At 46.0% G+C, this 22,899-nt stretch overlaps 1 protein-coding gene across 7 annotated transcripts in view; it reads right to left on the bottom strand.

Moving 5' to 3' along the window:
- Positions 1 to 22,899, bottom strand: part of adgrl1 (adhesion G protein-coupled receptor L1) — a 300,069-nt gene that overhangs the window by 12,122 nt on the left and 265,048 nt on the right. The window lies entirely within an intron of this gene.

Genomic DNA, 22,899 nt, shown 5'->3' on the forward strand with positions numbered 1-22,899 from the left:
AACCTGATGTTAGTGCATTCTAACCACCTCCAAGTCACGCATTATCCTGGCTTGTACAGTCTCTGCCTCTGGGTTACATTCCTGCAACAAACTTCCCCACACAGATGACAACGGTTTAAGAGGTTTGCTTGTTCTCTCCTTCTCCACATACTCATAGATTGACATAATGTGGAAACAGGCCCTTCGGCCCAACTTGCTCACACCAGCCAACATGTCCCAGCTACACTAGTCCCACCTGCCTGCACTTGATCCATATCCCTCCAAACCTGTCCTATCAATGTACCTGTCTAACTCTTCCTTAAAATTTGGGATAGTCCCAGCCTCAACTACCTCCTCTGGCAGCTTGTTCCATACACCCACCACCCTTTATGTGGAAAAGTTACCCCTCAGATTCCTATTAAATCTTTTCCCCTTCACCTTGAACCTGTGTCCACTGCTCCTCGATTCCCCTAATCTGGGCATCTGCAGGGATGCTTGTCGTGAGAACGTCACTGCAGTTTTTCCAAGGATCCCATTGAAAATAGGATGCAACATGCCAGCCATTGTAACTTGCACACCAAACCCACCACTAAGACCTTAGGTTCGTGGGCTTATATTCACTGGAATTTAGAAGGATGAGAGGAGATCTTATAGAAACACATAACATTCTTAAGGGATTGGGCAGGCTGGATGCAGGAGAAATGTCCTCGATGTTGGGGGAGTCCAGAACCAGGGGTCACACAGTTTAAGAATAAGGGGTAGGCCATTTTGGACTGAGATGAGAAAACACGTTTTCACCCAGAGAGTTGTGAATCTGTGGAATTCTCTGGCATAATAGGCAGTGGAGGCCAATTCACTGGATGTTTTCAGGAGAGAGTTAGATTTAGCTCTTCGGGCTAATGGAATCAAGAGATGTGGGGAGAAAGCAGGAACGGGGTACTGATTCTGGATTTCTACTCTCCTCCGTGCATTCCCCCCTCAATAACTGCAGCCTGTCCAAAGACATACATGTGTGTAGGTTAATTGGCTTGGTATAATTAATTGTAAGACGATCAGCCATGATCATATTGAATGGCGGTACTGGTTCGAAGGGCCGAATGGCCTACTCCTGAAGGCCCACGTATCAGGGGACGGGCGCAGATCGATCATTAGATGCAAGGTTAACAAGCACGAGGGGATTTGAGTGAGAGTTGAGGCCTGCCGTGCGGTAACGACCCAGGCACTAGGGCGATCTGGAATCTTAACAATGATAAACACTTGTTTAAAAGGATATTGGGATGAGGATAGGTGATTGTGAGTGGGATATTTGTTATACTGATTGTATTGGGAAGGGTGATTATAGAGTGATGGGTTGTATATATGACTAAGATACTGTATAGTATATGCGGGTTTTTTCTTTTCTTTTTCTTTTTTTGTATGGCTTTGTAAATATTTGATTAGTGTATACATGTAAATAATTTGGTGTACATATAGCTGCTGGTGTACATATGGTGTACATATAGCTGCTACATTTGTATAAGATAATTACAAGCAGTTGAATAAGGGGTGGGAATTAATAAGCTTTGACTTCTTCCTGCTCCTTTTCGGACACATACGATTTCATTTATTTATAGATATTGTTTATGACACTTTATAAATATTCTTGTTTTGTATTTTGTTTGCTGTTTCACACTTGCTTTTTATTATTTTATTCTGTTCTGAATAAATAATAAAATAAATAAATAAAAGATGCAGCTTTTAAATGATCTACCCACGTATGTTTCTACATGGAGGAGAGGGGGGGTTGAAGGGCGGGTAGTGACAGGGTTTTAATGCTCTCGCTATTTGACATTGCAACAGTAGAGCTTACTTGAGAAACAGTTTGTCGTCCTCATATCTACAGAAGCAAAGAAAAGAGGTTCCATTAGAATAGACACCAGTGGAGACATTCACATCAACACTTGTGCAGTAGCTCTGTGTAACCCAAGTCCCAGTCAGTCAGCACCAAACACCACTGCACCATTTTGGTGGCAAAAACAGGAAAGCAGACTATTATCTAAATGGTGGCCGACTAGGAAAAGGGGAGATGCAGCGAGACCTGGGTGTCATGGTACACCAGTCATTGAAAGTGGGCATGCAGGTGCAGCAGGCAGTGAAGAAAGCCAATGGTATGTTAGCTTTCATAGCAAAAGGATTTGAGTATAGGAGCAGGGAGGTTCTACTGCAGTTGTACAGGGTCTTGGTGAGACCACACCTGGAGTATTGCGTACAGTTTTGGTCTCCAAATCTGAGGAAGGACATTATTGCCATAGAGGGAGTGCAGAGAAGGTTCACCAGACTGATTCCTGGGATGTCAGGACTGTCTTATGAAGAAAGACTGGATAGACTTGGTTTATACTCTCTAGAATTTAGGAGATTGAGAGGGGATCTTATAGAAACTTACAAAATTCTTAAGGGGTTGGACAGGCTAGATGCAGGAAGATTGCTCCCGATGTTGGGGAAGTCCAGGACAAGGGGTCACAGTTTAAGGATAAGGGGGAAATCCTTTAAAACCGAGATGAGAAGAACTTTTTTCACACAGAGAGTGGTGAATCTCTGGAACTCCCTGCCACAGAGGGTAGTCGAGGCCAGTTCATTGGCTATATTTAAGAGGGAGTTAGATGTGGCCCTTGTGGCTAAAGGGATCAGGGGGTATGGAGAGAAGGCAGGTACAGGATACTGAGTTGGATGATCAGCCATGATCATATTGAACGGCGGTGCAGGCTCGAAGGGCCAAATGGCCTACTCCTGCACCTATTTTCTATGTTTCTATGTTTCTATGTATCTGTGTTTCTATTACTATCTCCACAAACTGCAACATGAGTCAATTTCGCTACAGGCGTGTGATGGAGCAGTTCTCTGGATAGTTAGAAGGTTGGCACATCATCTCATCAAAGCTGACTGAATGTTAAAAGGCCTGGATCGGGTGGATGCGGGGAGGATGTTTCCACTAGTGGGAGAGCCTAGGACCAGAGGGCACAGCCTCAAGAATAAAAGGATGTACCTTGAGAAAGAAGATGAGGAGGAATTTCTTTAGTCAGAGGGTGGTGAATTCATTGCCACAGAAGGCTGTGGAGGTCAAGTCAATGGATATTTTTAAGGCAGAGATAGATAGATTCTTGATTAGATTGGGTGTCGGAGGTTATGTGGAGAAGGCAGGAGAATGGGGTTGGGAGGGAGGGATAGATCTGTCTTTGTTGAGTGGCGGAGTAGACTTGATGGGCCGAATGGCCATATCTCTGCTCCTAAGACTCATGAATGTTCCATTCGAGTGTAGTTGACCTGCATTAATGGAGATGAGGATGTTTTTGCTGCAGGATGGAGCGGTCAAAGGCGTTCTCTCGGGGTTAGTACCCGTTTCTGTGTGGTCTTGCCCCTCTGGGAACAGTTGAAAGATCGTTTCTTTCAGAGATTGACGATCGCTGACGTTGACATTGATTGATCAGCTCAAGTCTAGGCTTCAGTTCCAATCAATCAATTCCTTTCTGTTTTAATTGTCAAGGGCGGCACGGTGGCGCAGCGGTAGAGTTGCTGCCTCACAGCACCAGAGACCCGGGTTCGATCCTAACTACGGGTGCTGTCTGTACGGAGTTTGCACGTTCTCCCCGTGACCTGCGTGGGTTTTCTCCGGGATCTCCGGTTTCCTCCCACACTCCAAAGACGTGCAGGTTTGTAGGTTAATTGGCTTTGCTTGTAAATTGTAAATTGTCCCTAGTGTGTGTAGGATAGTGTTAGTGTGCGGGGTGATTGCTGGGCGGCACGGACTCAGTGGGCCGAAGGGCCTATTTCCGCGCTGCATCTCATAAGTCTAACGTCTTTTTTCAACGCAGAGAATGGTAGGTGGCTGCGCTGCCAGGGGTGGTGGTTGAAGCAGACATGGTACCAACATTTAAGAGGCATTAGACAGACACAGGCAGGGATATAGATCATATGCAGGTAGATGGGGTTAGAAGAAGGGTCTCGACCCGAAATGTCTCCCATTCCTTCTCTCCACAGATGCTGCCTGTCCCGCTGAGTTGAGTTATCCAGCATTTTGTGGGATTAGTTTAAGTTGGCATCATGGTCAGGGTAGACTTTGTGGGGCAAAGCACTTGTTCCTGTGCTATACTGTTCTATGCTCTATGTTTTGGAGAGGGATAGGCTCTGTGTGCGGTATTGGTTGTGGTTGGCATGAAGAACCGCTGTCAGCGTGGACGTGACTGGCTGTAGATGTGTGTTATGAAGAAGCTGATATATTAAGCTGAGGAATTAATCAAATATTCAGAGTGTCGTGTCTGAATGTTTTTAGTTTAGTTTAGAGATACAGCGCGGAAACAGGCCCTTCGGCCCACCGAGTCCCCGCACACTAATACTATCCTACACACACACACACTGCAACCTGTCCATGTAACTTAAGATCTTTATCACTGTTGCCAACGGAGCAAATCTCCTCAAGATCCTCTCTAAGGCTGCAAAATTCTCCCAAGATTGTAGTGCTCAGAAATTGGCTGCAATACACTCAGTGAGGTCTGCTGAGGTTTAGCATAGAGTTTGGGAAGAGTGGTCCTGGCATGGGCTGTACAGTGCACCACTTACAGTGTCTCTGATAGATACAACAACTACAGGCTAGATAGACCAATTGTACAGCTAAGATAGACACAAATGCTGGAGTAACTCAGTGGGACAGGCAGCATCTCTGGATGGAAGGAATGGGCGACGTTTTGTTTTGAGATCGAAGAAGGGTCGGGTCGGAAGAAGGACCTCGACCCAAACTTCACCCATTCCTTCTCTTCCAGAGATGCTGTCTGCCTGACCCGCTGAGTTACTCCAGCACTCTGCATCTTGTCTAGCATTGGTTACAGTTGTTCAAGAATGCCCAGAACCTCAAAGCAATGAGATATGGGCCATAAAATGCCAGTCTTGTCAGTAACACCTATACCCTAAGAGGTTGGCACAGTGGCTCTGTGTGGAGTTTGTACGTTCTCACTATGCCCACGTGGGTTTTCTCCGGGTGCTCCAATTGCCTCTCACGTCCCAAGCTTGCAGGTTTGTTGGCTAATTGGCCTCGGTAAAATGGTAAATGTTCCCTAGTGTGTAGGATAGTGCTAGTGTTCAGGGAGATCGTGGCCGGCACAGGCTTGGTGGGCTGTTTTACACACTGTATCTCTAAAGCATAATATAAATAATGCTTGCAGCTTGTTGTGTGTGATGCAAATTAATCTGTCAGGAGATTTGTATTATTGCACTGGATTCCTTGAAGGTTATATTCGCAACAAAGTGAGAGAACTGCATCAAAAGACTAAATAATGCCACTGCTAAATTCAATCTGTCTGCTCCAGTCTCCATGTGACAACTGTGCTTTGGAACTTGTGTGGTCGTGAAGATAAACTAGCCTTAGGTTCCTGGAAAAGGGAATGTTTAGGACAGGTCCAATGGAGATGTTCTAAATAATATTGAGTGCCAGATGGGGGGAATAAGGAGAAAGTGTATCTCCTTAAGGAAAGTATTTCTCCCGAGGGGCGAGTGGATCCAAAACCAGAGATACAGATTAAAGATAGATGAGTACAGAGATGTGTTTTTTAGCCGCGAGTGGTTCTGATATGAGAAGCACTGCTTCCAAGAGGTTGCATAACTAGATTTAATTTTAACTTTCATGGGACAGATGGATGTGGGGAGGGTGTTTCCACTAGTGGGAGAGTCTAGGACTAGAGGGCACAGCCTCAGAAATAAAGGATGTTCTTTTAGGAAGGAGTTGAGGAGAAATCTCTTCAGCCAGAGGGTTGTGAATCTTTGGAATTCTTTGCCACAGAAGGCTGTGGAGGCCAAGTCAGTGGATATTTTTAAGGCGGAGATAGATAGATTCTTGATTAGAACGGGTGTCAGAGGTTATGGGGAGAAGGCAGGAGAATGGGGATGGGTGGGAGAGATAGATCAGCCATGATTGAATGGCAGAGTAGACTTGATGGGCCGAATGGCCCAATTATACCATCCCTTATGTATTTATGACCTTATGAACTGAGAAGGAACAGTTTACTGAGTTATGGGAATGAGCTGAATGAGATGGTTCCACCAAAGAGGCATAGTTTGTTGCACGGTCTATTTCCATGTTGTATCGTTCCACAATTCCCAGTGAATTCCCAGAGCTGACAGATGCAAAGGGCAATTGGGTTACACAGATACATTGGGCTCAGCCGACACAGTGAAATATTGATCATCAGCAGTGAGTGAAATGTTAGATTGCATTAAGGGAACAAGTCAGCACAAGTGTCCACTCACTCCAAAAGCATCAACAAACAAGAAGCAACTCAAACCTGGGGCTTCTTGCCAATGCACTCTTTAAGGCTTTTTGAAAAAAAACTTAACTTTTCTTTCCAATTTATTTTTTTAACCACAGACCGGCAAAACCTTAACGGAGCCAATTGAGATGGCGAGGACAAGATTGTCTAACACACGTTAATCCTCGAGTACACTTTCCCAGCCTGTATGTACACACGCGCACACACACACGTACACACACGCACACACACACTCAATCATTCACACACATACACTCACACGCGCACACACACGTACACACATGCACACACACACTCACACTCAATCATTCACACACACACACACACACACACGCGCACACACACTCACACTCAATCATTCACACACACACACACGCACACACACACACACGCACGCACGCACGCACGCAATCACGCACGCACATACACACACACACACACACACACACACACACGTACACACACGCGCACACACTCACACACACACACGTACACACACGCGCACACACACTCACACTCAATCATTCACACACACACACACACACACGCGCACACACACTCACACTCAATCATTCACACACACACACACACACACACACACACACACACACACACACACACACACACACACACACACACACACACTCTCACACTCTCACACAACACACACACACACACACACACACACACACACGCACACACACGCGCACACGCACTCACACTCAATCATTCACACTCAATCATTCACACACACACACACACACACACGCACACACACACACGCACACACACGTACACACACACACACACACACACACACACACACACACACACACACACACACACACACACACACACACACACACACACACACACACACACACACACGCCTCTGTTTTTCTCTGTGATGCGATGGGCTTGTTAATCAAACTAAATATTGATCCAAACTGCGACATTGTGCCAGCTCACCTTGTTACAGTTGGATGTAATGAAACGGCTACACACACACATTCCGACACACACAATTGACCCACCAACTCACACTCTCACTCCACCTCTGATGCAGTTTCCACAGGGTTGTAACTATATAGAGTATGGTTTTGCCTTGGCTGCTGCCGGCTGCACAGGGTCAACCGGTGAATGACCATGTGGTACAAACTATCTCCAGTGGCAGAGACTGGGGTGGGATAGAGGAGGGCATGGGATGAGGGGAGTTAGCTGGATACTATCCTCTGGTCCAAAGGATGGCCACAGCTGGAGAGCCACCTTGATCACAATGTGGAAATTCTCCACACTTGACCAGAAGGATTTCAACCAGCTGTGTGCCAAATGGGAGAGTCAGGAACAAGGAGACACAGCTACAATATATGGAGCCGGTCATCCAAAATATTCCAACTGGAATTTAAACTGGAGGTGGTGAAGGGAGGGATTATAATGAAGGTGTGTAGAAATGTCTTCTTTAGTTTAGTTTAGAGATACAGCGCGGAAACAGCGAGTCTGCACCAACCAGAGATCACCTCGCCCGCAAACACTATCCTACACACACTAGGGACAATTTACACATTTTACCAAAGCAAATTAACCTGCAAACCTGAACATCTTTTGGAAACCGGAGCAACCGGAGGAAATCCAGGCGGTCACAGGGAAGCTCCCTACAGCAGCCCCCTTAGTCAGGATCGAACCCGGTTCTCTACCGCTGTGCCACTGTGCCACACACAGGGCAATGAATCTCACAGATTCTCTGCCCCAGACAGTGGTGGAGACCAGATCATGAGACAGATTTAAGGTGAAAACAAATACTTGGAAGATTGACAAATTGAAGGCTATGTGGAAGTGGCACAGAAGAGGAGTTGAGGGCAGGGTAAACAGGCCATGATGATTTTCAACAGTGGGACAGGCTCGAGGGGCCGAGTGGCCTACTCACGCTCCCAATCTTCTGGTTTTGTTGAGAGGGAGCAGAAATAATCAGTGCTAACTTCCCCTCACCAACCCTTCTGGCAACTTACTAGGTAACACTAGGCCCAACATAAACTCATCTAGTACATTGTAAGGGTACAATGAGCAGGGACAGGAAGAGAAGCCATGGGGCTGGCTGCCAGGGTTCATAATTCCAGGAGCATTCGGCCCATCGATTCTAGACCCACCATTCAATCATGGCTGATCTATCTATTCCTCTCACCCCCATTCTCCTGCCTTCGCCCCATAACCCCTGACACCCGTACTAATCAAGAATCTGTCAATCTCCGCCTTAACAATTTCCATTGACCTGACCTCCATGGCTGTGGAGACTCAGGATCATTCAGCCTTCTCCCAGTGAGTGGTCAGTCAGGAATGGGTGTAAATTGGATAGGAGGCAAGGCTGAATAATGCTTCAGTGCCGCAGAGGAATACACCTGCCCTTAGTGTGCTAAACGGGGAGCTCTGCACGTGACTTCAGCAAGGAACTCACCATCTCTCTAACCTAGTTAAGGGTGGTGGGTGTATGGAACAAGCTGCCAGAGGAGGTAGTTGAGGGCAGGCACTATCCCAACATTTACAAAACAGTCAGACAGGTGCATGGATAGGACAGGTTTGGAGGGATATGGGCCAAGCGCAGACAATTGGGACGTGTAGCTGGGACATGTTGGTCGGTGTGGGCAAGTTGGGCCAAAAGGCCTGTTTCCACACTGTATCACTATGATTCTCTACCCATGGAATGAACTGTTGAAAAACATGAAGGTAGAAAAAAATGCTGGAGAAACTCAGCGGGTGAGGCAGCATCTATGGAGCGAAGGAATAGGTGACGTTTCGGGTCGAGACCCTTCTTCAGACTAATGTGGGGGTGGGGGCGGGAAGAAGAAAGGAAGAGGCAGAGACAGTGGGCTGTGGGAGAGCTGGGAAGGGGATGGGAAGGAGGGAGAAGGCAAAGACTTCCTGTTGAAGAACATGGATGCCTTTATGGGGAAGATGGACAAGTACAAGTGGAAGAACAGACATGAAAGATAGTGGAGACAAATTATAGAGCATAAATAGCACAATTGAGCTAATGGAACACACTCTTGGTTTCTGTGGTGTGAAAGTTTGTAATTCTTTCAATTTTGCCAACTTATCTGGTAAAAAGCCTTAAGGAGTCCAGATAGCCCCAGCAATTAGCAAGCATTTACAGAACAGTCGCCAGCCTTGCAGTTATATAGAAAAGCTTAACGTATGAGTTCTGCACAACACGTCTAGAGGATGCTGCACAATAGCATTAGCACCAAATGCTTCATGTTCCATCAGTGTACCTCTTGCCTCTTTGAGCACTCTGGGCCCTTTTCCAAAGCTTAGTTCTCACAAAGAGAATCCACACCAAAGGTTATGGGATAGAAGACTTAGGTGGGTAAATGGGAGTTAAAATGTAGGGGTTGAGGGGATGATGAGGCTGCTTGTGGAATCTGACACTGATGTTCGTTGCCATGGGTGGGATTTTGCCGGATGGACAAAATGAGACACTGGTCCACTCTGGAATTGGGGGGGTCAACTGTAGGATTATTACAGCGGTGTGTACAATAATATTCAAGCCTGGGTCACCCCACATCGTGGCAAGTTGCCCGAAGCAGCAGAGGACGGAGAAAATAATATAGGGTAACCAGGGTGAGATTGGTAAGAGTCAACTCAAGTCAATGACTCAATGACCGTGATGGAATTGGTTGCCAAGGTTTAGAGTGGTACAGCTAAATGTCTCTGAGGACAAAGCAGGCAAGAAAGCACCATGAAGTGACTGAGGCAGAGTTAGATGAGGGGGATGGAGGCAGTAGTCAAGAATAAATCCTTGATGATTCTCCTGGCAATGGTACAAGTGTGCGGAAACAGGACATGTTGGAATGCATTGGTATAGTGAAGTGCGGTCCCAACACAACTGCTTCAGGAGAGGAACCTCAACCTAGACAGCCTTCAAACACTTGGCTTTGGATCATTTCCACCCTCTGCAATGAACTCCTGATCACTGACCCAAAGTGACCTCTCCAACATTCAGTACTGCTCCCATTGACACTTTCCCCAGGTCTGAAGAAGGGTCTCGACCCAAAACATCACCCATCCTTTTTCTCCAAAGATGCTGCCTAACCCGCTGAGATACTCCAGCACTTCATAAGGTCTAGGAGGAGCAGAATTAGGCCATTTGGCCCATCAAGTCTGCTTTGCCGTTCTATCATGGCTGATCTATCTCTCCCTCTAAATCCCATTCTCCTGCCTTCTCCCCATAACCCCTAATCAAAAGACACTCTGTGTCTATCTTCCCCAGTTATGCCCTTGTATTGAATGTGTACTAGATTAACTCTGCACTGTGTCAGATATGGATGAAGAGATCACTCGTCTAATAATCGTGGATGGGTCAGAAGCTGCCATTTTTAAATGGTGTTGGTGACCTTAGCATCTCGAAGCACACCATCTACAGCGCCCTGATCAATGTGCACGGACCTCTTTGGTTGGACAGTGGGTGGGCTGCAGGTGAGCAGAGTGAACTATGCACTTGGGACCAGAGGGTGGTTGCCCATGGTTTGATATGGACATTGAGAGCAAGGACCATGAAGCATGTGGTTAGTTTAATGACCTGGTGACCAGCAAAACATTCACTTCTCATCAGAGCTGCCAACATTGCCGATTCCCCCAAGAATGAGACTTCGGAGAACGGGCAACCATCTGAGCACAACGCATTCCCAACAGGAGAAATGGTTTTGTGAAACAATCCTCTCAAGGATATGTGTCAGGAACAGATTCACACACAATTCTGGATCCAGATTCCCAGTGGAACATTCCTGACCTTTGATAAGATCGTGGATCACTGGAAAATGTCCAGAAACCATAGTGAGACCATGAACCACGGGGTTATGACACCAGGTTCCACTGGATTATGTCTGGGGATGACTGGATGTTATAGAAGGAACTAACTGCAGATGCAGGAAAAATCAAAGGTGGACAAAAATGCTGGAGAAACTCAGCGGGTGAGGCAGCATCTATGGAGCAAAGGAATAGGTGACGTTTCGGGTCGAGACCCTTCTTCAGACTGATGTGGGGGGGGGGGGGGTGGAAAGAAGAAAGGAAGAGGCGGAGACAGTGGGCTGTGGGAGAGCTGGAAAGGGGAGGGGAAGGAGGGAGAAAGCAAGGACTACCTGAAATTGGAGAAGTCAATGTTCATACCGCTGGGGTGTAAACTACCCAATCGAAATATGAGGTGCTGTTCCTCCAATTTGCGGTGGGACTCACTCTGGCCATGGAAGAGACCCAGGACAGAAAGGTCAGATACGGAAAGGGGAGGGGGAGTTGAAGTGCTGGGCCACCGGGAGATCGGGTTGGTCCATCACTGGACCACTGATCATGAGTCTAGGGACCACTGGACAATATGTACAGCATAACTGGATGCTCTGTGGTGGGTTACGGGTGCCTGTGAGTTGGCTATTATTCAAGGGAACTGGGAAACTGGTGAAACAAAGGGGACTCATCCAGAACTCTGGTGATTACGACCCTGGGCGGAATCAGGTTTTAACTGGACGTTACTCCAGGAATAATTTCCAATGATAGCCAGTGTTATACGGCTGAGAAATGGCCCCAAATGCACACACCTTGGATCCGGATCTGTGTGTTCACCAATGTTCCGAAGGGTGGGAAAATTAGGAAGACAAAGCTGTGAACTTAAAGCACTGGTTGGTTTTCTTACCCAGGCAAGTCCATACTATAGTAACCATCACATATGGGGTAACTAGCAAGCATGAAAATTAACAGGAAAAGGGAAAAAGAGAGAGAGGGGGACAAGAAGGACGATATGGTTAACTCACTCCGAACATGCAGCATGCATCAGCTTGGACAGGTGTTGGCCCATCCACAAACTCCCATCTTGGAACTCCCAGACTTTAGACAGATATTCACGGTTAATAACTCAAAGCGGGGCTGATGGGTCGTTCACCAGGCAAGTGGACAGCAGGCTCACTGGACCTACAAGTCCAGCGGAAAGCCCCAGTGTGCGAGAGAGAGGCCTGTAGTGGATGCAAACCACCCAACTGGGACAGGCACTGGATCAGGAAAGGTCTGAGTTTTTTAGATTCACTGGGCTCATATTCACTGGAATCCAGAAGGATGAGAGGGCATCTTATAGAAACATATAACTTTCTTAAGGTGTTTAAGAAGGAACTGCAGATGCTGGAAAATCGAAGGTAGACAAAAGTGCTGGAGAAACTAAGCGGGTGCAGCAGCATCTATGGAGCGAAGGAAATAGGCAACGTTTCGGGCCAAAACCCTGAAACATAGAAAATAGGTGCATGAATAGGCCATTCGGCCCTTCGAGCCTGCACCGCCATTCAATATGATCATGGCTGATCATCCAACTCAGTATCCTGTACCTGCCTTCTCTCCATACCCCCTGATCCCTTTAGCCACAAGGGCCACATCTAACTCCCTCTTAAATATAGCCAATGAACTGGCCTCAACTACCTTCTGTGGCAGAGAATTCCAGAGATTCACCACTCTCTGTGTGAAAAATGTTTTCCTCATCTCGGTCCTAAAAGATTTCCCCCTTATCCTTAAACTGTGACCCCTTGTTCTGGACTTCCCCAACATCGGGACCAATCTTCCTGCATCTAGCCTGTCCAACCCCTTAAGAATTTTGTAAGTTTCTATAAGATCCCCCCTCAATCTTCTAAATTCTAGCGAGTACAAACCGAGTCTATCCAGTCTTTCTTCATATGAAAGTCCTGACATCCCAGGAATCAGTCTGGTGAACATTCTCTGTACTCCCTCTATGGCAAGAATGTCTTTCCTCAGATTAGGAGACCAAAACTGTACGCAATACTCCAGGTGTGGTCTCACCAAGGCCCTGTACAACTGCAGTAGAATCTCCCTGCTCCTATACTCAAATCCTTTTGCTATGAATGCTAACATACCATTCGCCTTCTTCACTTCCTGCTGCACCTGCATGCCTACTTTTAATGACTGGTGTACCATGACACCCAGGTCTGGTTGCATCTCCCCTTTTCCTAATCGGCCACCATTCACATAATAGTCTACTTTCCTGTTTTTGCCACCAAAGTGGATAACCTCACATTTATCCACATTTACCCACAACCCGGAAGGGTTTCGGGCCGAAACGTTGCCTATTTCCTTTGCTCCATTGATGCTGCTGCACCCGCTGAGTTTCTCCAGCACTTTTGTCTACCTTAACTTTCTTAAAGGACTGGACGACTAGATGCAGGAAAAATGTTCCCAACGTTGGGGGAGTCCAGAACCAGGGGTCACAGTTTAAGAAGAAGGGGTCGGCCATTTAGGACTGAGATGAGGAAAAACTTCTTCACCCAGAGAGTTGTGAGTCTGTGGAATTCTCTGCCTCAGAGGGCGGTGGAGGCAGGTTCACTGGATGCTTTCGAGAGAGAGCTGGATAGGTCTCTTAAAGATAGCGGAGTCAGGGGATATGGGGAGAAGGCAGGAATGGGATACTGATTGGGGATGATCAACCATGATCATATTGAATGGTGGTGCTGGTTCGAAGGGTTGAATGGCTTATTCCTGCACCTATTGTCTATGTTTCTATGTCCCACATATCGGGGAATGGGCACAGATTGATCATGAGACCCAGGGGATTTGGGTTAGTTGAGGCCTGCCATATGGTAAAGACCCAGACACTAGGGCGGTTTGGAACCTTAACAATGATAAAAGATGCAGCTTTTGCACGATCACATTAACCATGAAGTCCCATATTGTCTTCACCTGGAGTAAAAAGTCATAAGTTTGTTTGAAATTTGTTGGATGATTCTGTTCAGTAATGTTAAAGGCGTCAATTGGAATTAATATCTGTACGCTGAACTTGTTTGTTTCTGATGTCTCTCATTATGTTCCCAGTATCGAGAGTGAGTGGCGTGCAGAGACTCAGTGGGCTGGACCCCCAGAGTGTTATGGAGGCTGGGGGACTGTGTGCATCTTAACAGGAGATAAAACATTTTTTGTTTGAAAGATCAGGGAGTTGAGGACTGAGGGGAACTGGCAGAGAAGCCGTGATGCCCGGGGCACATCAGCCATGATCAGATGGAGCACTGGGCTGGCCTGGGGGTCTGAGATGATTAATTCCGTTCCTGCTTTAGGCTCGGTGTTTCAGCCTCCAGTTGTCCTGGCCAAACATTGCCTTCAACTAAGCTGTTATCAGGCAACTGAACCATCCTATCACAACTAGAGAGCAGTCCTGAACTACCATCTTCCTCATTGGAGATCCTCGGACTATCCTTGATCTGATTTTGCTGGCTTTATCCTGCACTAGTTTAGGATAGTTTATGCAAATAGTTTATGAACTTCAGAACAATACGTGCCCATCACTCCATATTTAAAAAAAACAACCATTGGAAGTGGTCATATAGGATCAGATTGTGGGACTGTAGCTGATCAGAACAGCTCTCCGAGACTTAAACATTATTCCCTTTATCATGTATCTGTGCACTGTGTGTGACTCGATTGTAATTATGTATAGTATTTCTGCTGACTGGTTAGCATTGAACAAAAAGTGTTTCACTGTACCTCAGTACACGTGACAATAAACTAAACTAAACTAAACTCTAGGCTTGAAGTCCGACATGTCTTCTCACTCACTCCCTCCCTCCCGTAGCGAGATGCCCCCCTTCCTCCAGCTTCCCACTGGTGGAAATATCTCAACATCTGCTCTGGGCGTTGAGCTGGCTCAGAGTTGTCCAGAGTCCAAGCCCAAGCCCAAGCACAGGGCTGGGACGCTCCTTGCAAACAGGCCCGACTCACCCGTACACTAGTTCTAACCTACATACACTAGCGACAATTTACAGAAGGCAATTAACCTACAAACCTGCACGTCTTTGAAATTTGGGAGGAAACCGGAGCACCTGGAGAAAACCCACGCGGTCACAGAAGGTAGAAGGTATAAACTCCGTGCAGACAGCACCCATGGTCAGGATCGAACCTGGGACTCTGGCACTGTAAGGCAGCAACTCTGCCGCGCTGTTTACTGAAGTATTTGAACCAATTTAAAACTGCAGCCACCGCGGTAGTGAAGGAAGTGAGGGGGCCACAGTGATCAGAATACTCCCACCGATTGCCGGAAAAGCTGATTGAAATGACGTTGGTATAAGATAAAGTCTGGCTGAATAGTTCCCTGAGCTTTACAGCAATGGGGAGGTCCCACAGCAGAAGAAACGGATGCTACATTGTGTCGAAAATGCTACATTGTGTTGAAGATGCTACATTGTGTCTAAGATGCTACATTGTGTTGAAGTTGCGACACTGTGTCTAAGATGCTACATTGTGTCTAAGATGCTACATTGTGTCTAAGATGCTACATTGTGTCTAAGATGCTACATTGTGTTGAAGTTGCGACACTGTGTCTAAGATGCTACATTGTGTCTAAGATGCTACATTGTGTCTAAGATGCTACATTGTGTCTAAGATGCTACATTGTGTCTAAGATGCTACATTGTGTCTAAGATGCTACATTGTGTCTAAGATGCTACATTGTGTCTAAGATTCTACATTGTGTCTAAGATTCTACATTGTGTTGAAGTTGCGACACTGTGTCTAAGATGCTACAAACAATAAACTAAACTAAACTAAACTCTAGGCTTGAAGTCCGACATGTTCTACCCTGGTGTCTTCTCACTCACTCCCTCCCTCCCGTAGCGAGACATGCTACACACATGACTGCTTGCCCCATCACCCCGCAAATAGGATCATAAAATTTGCGGATGATACAACCGTGGTGGGGCTCATCTCAAATGGGAACGAGGTCGCCTATAGAGAGGAGGTGCACAGACTTTCTGAGTGGTGTGCTCACAACAATCTCTCTCTGAACACTAAAAAGACAAAGGAGATCATCACTGATTTCAGGCGACATAGAGCGGAGCTCAGGCCACTGGAGATAGGGGGCGAGGAGGTGGAGAGGGTGCCTAGTTTTAAATTTCTGGGGATCAACAACAGTGAGGATCTTAAATGGTCTGTGAACTCTGCTGTAGTTGTAAAAAAGGCGCAACAGAGACTTTACTTCCTCAGAACACTGAGGAAGGCCCATCTGTCTGCTAAACTGCTGGAGTCTTTCTACCGCTGTTCGGTGGAAAGCATACTGACTTACTGCATAACTGCCTGGTTTGGGAACTGTTCAGCAGCTGACAGAGCAGCTCTCCAGAGGGTGATAAAAACTGCCCAGGGTATCATTGGACTCCTCCTGCCCCCTCTGGAGGACATTTACCACTCCAGATGCCGCAGCAGGACCTGTAATATCGTGAAAGACATTACACATCCTTGTCACCACCTTTTCACACTGCTGCCCTCAGGAAAAAGGTACAGGTCGCTAAAGTCACGCACTGCCAGACTCAAGAACAGCTTTTACCCATCAGCAATCTTGGAACTGAACTCTGTCTCGGGAGCGGGTTATGGGGAAGGAGGGGGGGTGGGAGACAGTGTTAATTTATGTAAATGTGAATCCATGGGTGGGTTTGGGGAGGGAGGGAGTGTAAAAAGTATGAGTATGTGAATGTTTGAAATTCTTTTAAATGGAGAGACACAGTAATCTCGTTGTATGTGACACATGCAATGACAATAAAGCATTCTGATTCTGATTCTGAAGATGCTCCATTGTGTCTAAATGCTACATTGACACAAAAAGCTGGAGTAACTCAGCGGGACAGGCAGCATCTCTGGAGAGAAGGAATGGGTGATGTTTCGGGTCGAGACTCGTCTTCAGGCTGCGACATTGATGCAACACAACCCACTGAATCAAGGCTAGCACTTGGGGTGCAGAAAATCAGGCCAATTCTGTCCTGGCTCAGGTCGGCTAGGTGTAGTATTCTTAAGGTCATGAGTTCTAGGAGCAGAATTAGGCCATTCGGCCCATCAAGTCTACTCCACCATTCAATCGTGGCTGATCTATTTCTCCCTCCTAACCCCATTCTCCTGCCTTCTCTCCATAACCCCTGACACCCGCACTAATCAAGAATCTATCTCTCCGCCTTAAAAATATCCATTGATTTGGCCTTAACAGCTTGGCAAATTGTTACTGTCAAACCTCTGCTCGTGACTTCTTTCCCCAGGGGGACTGGGGAAGGTGATGAGTTCCACAGATTACACAGAGTGCTGGAGTAACTCAGCGGGTCAGGCAGCATCTGTGGAGAACATGGATAGGTGACGTTTCACAGAGTGCTGGAGTAACTCAGCGGGTCAGGCAGCATCTGTGGAGAACATGGATAGGTGACGTTTCACAGAGTGCTGGAGTAACTCAGTGGGTCAGGCAGCATCTGTGGAGAACATGGATAGGTGACGTTTCACAGAGTGCTGGAGTAACTCAGCGGGTCAGGCAGCATCTGTGGAGAACATGGATAGGTGACGTTTCACAGAGTGCTGGAGTAACTCAGCGGGTCAGGCAGCATCTGTGGAGAACATGGATAGGTGACGTTTCACAGAGTGCTGGAGTAACTCAGCGGGTCAGGCAGCATCTGTGGAGAACATGGATAGGTGACCGACACGAAACGTCACCTACCCTGACCTACTCAGTTACTCCAGCATTTTGTGTATTTCCTTGGTAAACCAGCACCTGCAGTTCCTTGTTATTACACTATTCCACAATTTACATGTTTTGAATCTAGGATTGTTGAGCAGGGAGGGAGCAAGACTTTTCAGATAGACACAAAATGCTGGAGTAACTCAGGGGAACAGGGACATTTTATCTCTGTTTGCTTTGTTGTTACTTTCTCCGAGATAACAATGATCGATTCTACATTTTCCTTGATCTACACCCCCTTTGATATCTCATTTTCACACCTTACACTTCTTTATCTCTGTATCTCCCTCTCCCCCGACTGAAGAAGGGTCTTGACCCGAAACGTCACCCATTCCTTCTCTCCAGAGATGCTGCCTGTCCCGCGGAATTACTCCAGCACTTTGCGTCTGTCTTCGGTTTAAACCGGCATCTGCAGTTCCTTCCTACTCAAGGTGTTTCAGAGGTGAGACGCAACAGGGAATAGGTCAGCGAAATAGAACCAGCCTTTGTCAGCTGCAGTTAGAACCACCATCTACTGGTGACGGCTGGAACTGCAGCCAGCTCAGTTTATCCGGGGACCAAGCAGAATGTACCTCACTGTTCAAAGTCCCAACGCTGGACAAAATGCTGCAGAAACAACCCTAGATTCCTCTACTGGGATGAATCCATGACCTTCAAGGATTCAGTAGAAAACGCAAAGGCCTGATATGTACCAAATGGAATCTGTTAAAACACAGGAACAGGCCATTCAGCCCGACTCGTCCATGCCAGCCAAGGTGCCTATCTAAACCTGCCCCATTTGCCCGCATTTGATCCACATCGCTCCAAATCTTGACACACATGTGCTGTCTGTACAGAGTTTGTAGGTTCTCCCGGTGACCTGCGCGGGTTTCCTCCGAGATCGAAAAAGTTATCCAATCCATGTACCTGTCTAATGTTTCTTAAATGTTGGGATAGTCCCAGCCTCAACTACCTCCTCTGGCAGCTTGTTCCATACACCCACCACCCTTTGTATGAAAAAGTTACCCGTCGGATTCCTATTAAATATTTTCCTCTTCACCTTGAACCTATGTCCTCTGGTCCTCCATTTTCCTACTCTTAGCAAGAGACTCTGTGCATCTACCCGATCTATTCCTCTCATGATTTTATACACCTCAATAAGATCACCCCTCATCCTCCTGCGCTCCAAGGAATAGAGACCCAGCCTACTCAACCTCTGCCTATAGCTCAGACCCTCTAGCCCCAGCAACATCCTCGTAAATCTTCTCTGAACCCTTTCTAGCTTGACTATAACAATATCCTATTATCCTCTTCTATGAGTTTTTATTAAATGTTTGCCATTATTTCCATTTGCCCGCAATATTTCCTACTCCGTATCGGCATGTGCTTGTTCCAGCAAGTGGAGCTGTTGAGTGTTGTCTTTGAACAGCTCTTGTCAATCGAAGATGGACACAAAATGCCGGATTAACTCAGCGGGACAGGCAGCATCTCAGGAGAGAAGGAATGGGCGACGTTTCGGGTCGAGGCCCTTCTGCAGACCTGAAATGTCACCCATTCCTTCTCTCCAGAGATGCTGCCTGTCCCGCTGAGTTACTCCAGCTTTTTGTGTCTATCTTCGGTTTAAGTCAGCATCTGCAGTTATTTCTTACACATCCTTAACCAGACTTTATCTTGCACTAAACATTATATCCTTTGAGGGACTCAAATAGAGAAAGCTAGTAGACAGAATGGGAGGCAGGAAGCAGAAAAGGGAAGCACTCGGGCACAAGAGGAGAAAGAAAAAAAAGGAAATAAACAGAGAATAAGAGGCGGGGGGTTTCTTAAATGTGCATATTTTAATGCTAGGAGCATTGTAAGAAAGGTGGATGAGCTTAGAGTCTGGATAGACACCTGGAAGTATGATGTTGTGGCGATCAGTGAAACATGGTTGCAGGAGGGCTGTGATTGGAAACTAAATATTCCAGGATTTCGTTGCTTCAGGTGTGATAGAATTGGAGGGGCAAGAGGTGGAGGTGTTGCATTACTAGTCAGGGAAGATATTACAGCAGTGCTTTGGCAGGATAGATTGGAGGGCTCATCTAGGGAGGCTATTTGGGTGGAACTGAGAAGTGGGAAAGGGGTAGCAACACTTATAGGGGTGTATTATAGACCGCCAAATGGGGATCGAGAATTGGAAGAGCAAATATGTAAGGAGATTGCAGATATTAGTAGTAAGCACAAAGTAGTGATTGTGGGAGATTTCAACTTTCCACATATAGACTGGGAAACACATTCGGTAAATGGGCTGGATGGGTTGGAGTTTGTAAAATGTGTGCAGGATAGTTTTTTGCAGCAACACATAGAGGTACCTACTAGAGGACGGGCAGTGTTGGACCTCCTGTTAGGAAATGAGACCGGACAGGTGGCGGAGGTATGCGTTGGGGAGCACTTCGGGTCCAGTGACCACAATATAGTTTCAATATAATTATGGAGAGGGTCAGAACTGGACCTAGGGTTGAGATTTTTGATTGGAGAAAGGCTAACTTTGATGAGATGCGAAATAATTTAAAAGGAGTGAACTGGGACATTTTGTTTTATGGGAAAGATGTAGAAGAGAAATGGAGGACATTTAAAGGGGAAATTTTAAGAGTACAGAATCTTTATGTTCCTGTTCGGTTGAAAGGAAACAGTAAAAAGTGGAAAGAGCCATGGTTTTCAAGGGAAATTGGACATCTTGTTCGGAAAAGAGGAGATCTACAATAATTATAGGCAGCATGAAGTAAATGAGGTGCTTGTGGAGTATAAGGAATGTAAAAAGAATCTTAAGAAAGAAATTAGAAAAGCTAAAAGAAGACATGAGGTTGCTTTGGCAAGTAAGGTGAAAGTAAATCCAAAGGGTTTCTACAGCTATATTAATAGCAAAAGGATAACGAGGGATAAAATTGGTCCATTGGAGAGACAGAGTGGACAGCTATCTGCAGAGCCAAAAGAGATGGGGGAGATATTGAACAATTTATTTTCTTCGGTATTCACCAAGGAGAAGGATATTGAATTATGTGAGGTAAGGGAAACTAGTAGAGTAGCTATGGATACTATGAGTTTCAAAGTAAAAGAAGTACTGACACTTTTGAAAAATATAAAAGTGGATAAGTCTCCAGGTCCTGACAGGATATTCCCTAGGACATTGAGGGAAGTTAGTGTAGAAATAGCCGGGGCTATGACAGAAATATTTCAAATGTCATTAGAAACGGGAATAGTCCCCGAGGATTGGCGTACTGCGCATGTTGTTCCATTGTTTAAAAAGGGTTCTAAGAGTAAACCTAGCAATTATAGGCCTGTTAGTTTGACTTCAGTGGTGGGAAAATTAATGGAAAAGATACTTAGAGATAATATATATAAGCATCTGGATAAACAGGGTCTGATTAGGAACAGTCAGCATGGATTTGTGCCTGGAAGGTCATGTTTGACTAATCTTCTTGAATTTTTTGAAGAGGTTACTAGGGAAATTGACGAGGGTAAAGCAGTGGATGTTGTCTATATGGACTTTAGTAAGGCCTTTGACAAGGTTCCTCATGGAAGGTTGGTTAAGAAGGTTCAACTGTTGGGTATAAATGCAGGAGTAGCAAGATGGATTCAACAGTGGCTGAATGGGAGACGCCAGAGTGTAATGGTGGATGGCTGTTTGTCGGGTTGGAGGCAGGTGACTAGTGGGGTGCCTCAGGGATCTGTGTTGGGTCCTTTGTTGTTTGTCATGTACATCAATGATCTGGATGAAGGTGTGGTAAATTGGATTAGTAAGTATGCAGATGATACCAAGATAGGGGGTGTTGTGGATAATGAAGAGGATTTCCAAAGTCTACAGAGTGATTTAGGCCATTTGGAAGAATGGGCTGAAAGATGGCAGATGGAGTTTAATGCTGATAAATGTGAGGTGTTACACCTTGGCAGGACAAATCAAAATAGGATGTACATGGTAAATGGTAGGGAATTGAAGAATACAGTTGAACAGAGGGATCTGGGAATAACTGTGCACAGTTCCTTGAAGGTGGAATCTCATATAGATAGGGTGGTAAAGAAAGCTTTTGGTATGCTAGCCTTTATAAATCAGAGCATTGAGTATAGAAGCTGGGATGTAATGTTAAAATTGTACAAGGCATTGGTGAGTCCAAATCTGGAGTATGGGGTACAATTTTGGTCGCCCAATTATAGGAAGGATGTCAACAAAATAGAGAGAGTACAGAGGAGATTTACTAGAATGTTGCCTGGGTTTCAACAACTAAGTTACAGAGAAAGGTTGAATAAGTTAGGTCTTTATTCTCTGGAGCGCAGAAGGTTAAGGGGGGACTTGATAGAGGTCTTTAAAATGATGAGAGGGATAGACAGAGTTGATGTGGATCAGCTTTTCCCTTTGAGAATAGCAAAGATTCAAACAAGAGGACATGACTTCAGAATTAAGGGACAGAAGTTTAGGGGTAACATGAGGGGGAACTTCTTTACTCAGAGAGTGGTAGCGGTGTGGAATGAGCTTCCAGTGGAAGTGGTGGAGGCAGGTTCGTTGGTATCATTTAAAAATAAATTGGATAGGCATATGGATGAGAAGGGAATGGAGGGTTATGGTATGAGTGCAGGCAGGTGGGACTAAGGGAAAAAAGTTGTTCGGCACGGACTTGTAGGGCCGAGATGGCCTGTTTCCGTGCTGTAATTGTTATATGGTTATATGGTTATAGAAACATAGAAAATAGTTGCAGGAGGAGGCCATTCGGCCCTTCGAGCCAGCACCGCCATTCATTGTGATCATGGCTAATCATCCCCTATCAATAACCCATGCCTGCCTTATCCTGTATCTGTTAACTGCGGATGGCTTGGGTATCTATCTTCAGGTTAAACCAGCATCTGCAGTTCCTCCTTACACAGCTCTTGTCAATCCACAGGCAGAATTGGCCAATTTATCTACAAGCCTTCGCTCTGTTGCAGTCAGCTCAACATTAACCTCCACTCTCCACAGATGCTTTGCATTTGTTACACATTGAACATATTCATATTCTGATCACAGTTGGACTAACCTTCAGTCAATGAACATACGGCTGCTTGCTAACCCTGCCTCAGTATTTAATTACAAACACTAACAGGGGCTTCCCCCTCGTGCCTGGCACAAACTGA

The sequence above is a fragment of the Amblyraja radiata genome, chromosome 35 (genome assembly GCF_010909765.2).
Source record: "Amblyraja radiata isolate CabotCenter1 chromosome 35, sAmbRad1.1.pri, whole genome shotgun sequence".
Lineage (NCBI taxonomy): Eukaryota > Metazoa > Chordata > Chondrichthyes > Rajiformes > Rajidae > Amblyraja > Amblyraja radiata.